This window comes from Carassius auratus, unplaced genomic scaffold (assembly GCF_003368295.1).
Source record: "Carassius auratus strain Wakin unplaced genomic scaffold, ASM336829v1 scaf_tig00047628, whole genome shotgun sequence".
NCBI classification, from domain to species: domain Eukaryota; kingdom Metazoa; phylum Chordata; class Actinopteri; order Cypriniformes; family Cyprinidae; genus Carassius; species Carassius auratus.
In genome coordinates, this window is record NW_020527039.1 from 10,001 (window position 1) to 15,000 (window position 5,000).

General features: G+C 34.3%; 1 non-coding gene across 1 annotated transcript; it reads left to right on the forward strand.

Moving 5' to 3' along the window:
• Positions 1-160: 160 nt before the first annotated feature.
• LOC113088921 (5S ribosomal RNA) lies at positions 161-279 on the forward strand. Its single transcript, XR_003286286.1, has one exon. It is a non-coding gene; the product is annotated as a 5S ribosomal RNA (ribosomal RNA).
• Positions 280-5,000: the final 4,721 nt, after the last annotated feature.

Below are 5,000 nucleotides of genomic sequence, written 5' to 3' on the forward strand. Positions count from 1 at the left end.
CTCTGAATCTTAGCAGGCTTAGGTCTGGTTAGTACTTGGATGACAGACCGGCTAGGAATACCAGGTGCTTTAAGCTTTTGGGTTTTCTTTCCTACTTATATAATGTACTGGCGATTAGATTGGCTGATCTCTAAATAGCCTTCTCTTTGCAGCAGTCTTCGCTTACGGCCATACCATCCTGGCTATACCCGATCTCGTCTGATCTCGGAAGCTAAGCAGGTTTGGGCCTGGTTAGTACTTGGATGGGAGACCGCCTTGGAATACCAGGTGCTGTAAGCTTTTTGGAAATTTTTCAGTTAGTATATAATAATTTTGCCAAAAAATAGAGTCAATGCAGGTCTCTGAATATTAGCAGGTTTGGGTCTGGTTAGTACATGGATGGGAGACTGCCTGGGAATACCAGGTGCTTTAAACGTTTTGGAAAATTTTCACTTAGTATATAATAATTTTGCCAAAAAATAGAGTAAATGCCCGATTTCTGAATATTAGCAGGTTTGGGCCTGGTTAGTACATGGATGGGAGACTGCCTGGGAATACCAGGTGCTTTAAACTTTTTGGAAAATTTCACAAATTATATAATAATTTTGCAAAAAAAAAAAAAAAGAGTCAATGCCCAATCTCTGAATCTTAGCAGGCTTAGGTCTGGTTAGTACTTGGATGAGAGACCGGCTAGGAATACCAGGTGCTTTAAGCTTTTGGGTTTTCTTTCCTACTTATATAATGTACTGGCGATTAGATTGGCTGATCTCTAAATAGCCTTCTCTTTGCGGCAGTCTTAGCTTACGGCCATACCAACCTGGGGGCGATAGAGTGCAACAGGAAGTGAGTTGGCAGGAAGCATTGCAATAGCAGTTGGTGGGAGAGGCCCACCTTTTTTGTTGTTTTGTTAGTTTGTTATTTCTTTTTTTGTCTCTTATAATTTTTCTAAATTGGACTCCCCAGCAGTTAAAGCTGCTGGGGGGAGTTTTTATTTTTTGGAAATGTCAACAACGGATGGATTAACGGTAATGAATAAGGATATGGCAAGAGAAACACGAAAGGAAGAATGTGGACAACAAATGGCAAAAGATACTGGAATTCGAAGGAATAGTAATAGTTTTGGTGGCAAAGCAAAGGAACGATTTGCAAACAAGTCTTTTCTGAAGGAAGCTACAGTAATTGTGAATCTGATGGATTTAAGAGATGCAAAGGTGGAAGACATTATAGAGGCTGTGACAGCAAAGATTGGATTTGGAAAGCTGTTGGCCGTAAGACCAAGACCAGATAGAGAATATGAACTGACTTTGGAGGATGAACATATGTGTGATGATTTAATGGATGGTTTAATGATAAAAGAGAAGATGTGTGAAATCAGGAAATTGCAGACAAGAGAATGCATTGTTTCTTTTATGCACTTACCAGCATATATCGATAATAAAGACATTCTTTCAAAGTTGGAAATGTGGGGCGTAGCCCCGACATCAGACATTAAAAGGCGATACTACCCTGCCACAAGAATAGCGGATGGAACAAGATACCTTAAAGTCCGATTTCCAAAAGAGGTGGTATCCCTGCCCTATAGTACCAAATTTGAAACGGCCGAAGGGCCACAATACTTCAGGATCATGCATGATAGGCAGACGAAAATCTGTAGGCTATGCATGGATCCTGGTCATGTCTTCAAAGACTGCCCTGATTTGAAGTGTCATGAGTGTGAGGAGCAGGGACATTATGCTCGTAATTGCAATGCTGTAAAGTGCCCAGATTGTAAACGTGCATTGGTGAAGTGTGAGTGTTGGATGGAGAATGAAGAAGAAGAAGGAGATGATAACCAAATAAAAGAGACTGAAATTTTGAGTGTAGAAGGACAAGGATGGAAGGTAATTCAGGACTCAACAGAAAAGGATATACATCCACTGGAAAGGATGGAGGAAGAAGAACAAAATGGCTTGTTGGACAGTGCAGAAAATGAAGTGGAGCATCAGAAAGAAAAGGACAATGATGGACAAATGGAAAGTGACATTCAAACATCACTAGAGACAATGCAAACAATGACGGAGGAACAGGACAAAATGGAAGAAGTACAAAATAACTTGGAAACAGAAGAGGATTTGGGAAAAGGAGACAACGAGGAATCTAATGGAATGGGAAAGGAAAGAATACAGAGAAGAAGATCCATAAAGGTAACCCCCAATATAGAAATGGTTAAAAATAGAAGGCAGAAGAAAAGAAAAGAATTTGATGAAAACAGATTTGGGGTACTGATGAATAGGGAAGAAGAAAATGAAGGATGTATATAGGAAATAACTTTTTAATTATTAGCCTTTTAAGTATTATATCATTAAATGTTAGAGGTTTATTGAAAGAGGAAAAATTTGAAAAAGTGAAAGAACTGTGTAAAAAATCAAATGTGATCTTATTGCAAGAAACAAATTGGAAAAATGAAAAGATGGAAGATGTTAAAAGAAGATGGAAGGGGGAAATTTATTATAATAATGGTGATGGTGAAAGAGGAAAAGGAGTTGCAGTTTTAGTTAAAAGAAATACATGTGATGATGTTAAAATTATATATTGTGATAAAGAAGGCAAATGTATAATTGTGAAAATGGTCTGTGGAGGAGAAACTATAATTTTATGTAATGTACATGCTCCAAATGCAGAGGATGAAAAGAAAATATTTTTTAATAATTTAAATGATTATATAGAAAAGTGGGAAAAGGTTGTATTAATGGGTGACTTTAACACTGCTTTGAGTAGAATGGATATAGCCAAAGATATGGTTTTTAAAAGAGATAGTGGAAGGGATGAATTGCTTAAATTAATTGATAAAAATGATCTAATAGATATATGGAGAGAACGAAATGAAGGAATAAAAGATTTTTCAAGGCAACAGTTAGTAAAAGATAAAATTAAGCAGAGTAGAATAGATTTTATGTTGATTAAAAGAAATATGGAAAGAAATATTGACAAGATATATTACAAAATTACATCTCTTAGTGATCATAGTATGTTAATAGTTAATTTTAATGAAACTGGTGTAGAGAGGGGAAAGGGGATATGGTGTTTAAATAATGAACTTTTAAAAGATGAGAACTATAAATTTGCAGTGGAAACAATAATAATGAATGAGAGAGGGAAAGGGATGTTCGAAGAAGATAAGAGGGTGTGGTGGGATAATGTAAAATATGAAATAAAAAAGTATTCATTGAGGTATAGTAGATTGAAACAAAAGATTAAAAGGGGAGAAGAAGTAGCAGTTAGGAATATTTTGAAAGAGGAATTACAAAAAGAAAATGGAGATATAGAAAGGATTATAATTTACGAGGAAAAATTAAAAGAAATAGAAGAAGAAAAATGTAGAGGAGCTATGATAAGAAGTAGGGTAAAGAATGTGATGGAAGGAGAAAGGTGTACACATTTCTTTTTTAATTTAGAGGAAAGTAGACAAAAGGCTGATACAATAAAGGAAGTATTAAAAAAGGATGGGAGAAGAGTAAAAGAGTCCAAAGAGATTTTGCAAAGTGTAAGGGAATTTTATGCAGATCTATTTAAAAGCGAAGGTATAAAAGAGGAGGAAAAGCAGGTTTTATTAAAGAGTGTTAAAAAAAAAGTAGTTAAAGAGGATAAAGAAATGTGCGATAAGGATTTTTTAGAGGAAGAAATAGAGACAGCAATAGTACAGTTAAACAATGGGAAGAGTCCTGGAGCAGATGGTTTGACTAGTGAATTTTATAGAGTTTTTAAGGATATTTTAATCCCCATTTTAAAACCCGTGTATGAGGAAATTTATGATAGAGGGCAAGCAAGTCAATTGATGAGAGTAGGATTGGTAAAGCTAATTTTTAAAAAAAGAGGTGATTCAGCTGATTTAAAGAACTATAGACCTATATCAATGTTAAATACAGATTTTAAAATTCTTGCAAAAATGTTAGCAAATCGATTAAAGAAGGTTCTACCTGAAATAATAACAACAAATCAATCATATTCAATAATAGGGAGAGAAATAAGTGATACAGTTAGTAATATAAGAGAAAAAATAAGTTATATGACAGAGAATAATAAAGAAGGATACATAATTAGTTTAGATTTGGAAAAAGCATTTGATAGGGTAGAATATGATTTTTTATTTGAACTTTTAGAGCATTTTGGTTTTGGGAATAATTTTATAAAATGGATTAGAGTTTTATACAAAGGGGCAATTAGTTGTATAAAGTGTAATGGGTTTTTAACTGATGTATTTAGTATAACAAGATCAGTAAGACAAGGGTGTCCTTTATCTGCATTATTGTATAGTATAGTTGCTGAACCACTGGGTTTAGTGGTTGGGGAAGATGAAAATATTAAAGGAATAGGTTTTGAAGGATTAGAAAAGGAACAAAAAATTTATCAATATGCTGATGACACAACATTAATTTTAAGGGATATAGATAGCGTTGAGAGAGCAATGAATACAATACAAAACTATTGTAAAGGTTCAGGAGCAAAAATAAATATAGATAAGACGGTCATGATGAGAATAGGAACAGCAAAGCCTTTACCAGATTATTTTAGTTTTAAAGAAGAGACCGAAAATATGAAAATATTGGGAATTAGAATTGGGAAAGATGAAAAGAAAACTAGAGATTTAATATGGGACGAAATCTTAGGGGGAATGGAGAGAAGATTGACCTTCTGGAGACAAAGGATGTTGAAATTAAGAGGGAAAATTTTGATTATAAATGCTCTGATGCTTTCAAAAATGTGGTATACATTAGAGGTTACTTCATTGCCGTTGTGGGCTTATAAGAGGTTGAAAAAGTGTATTTTGAATTTTATATGGGAGGGGAAACCAGCAAAGATTGCTTATGATACACTGATAGGACCAATTGAGGAGGGAGGTTTAGGTTTGTTAGATCCATATTTAAGGATGAAGAGTTTAAGGGTAAAAACTATGAAGAAATTTTTGAATAAAGAAAATAAACAGGAATGGAAGGAAGGTATGAAATATTTTTTAAATAGGTGTGGTGGTTTTAACATGGGAA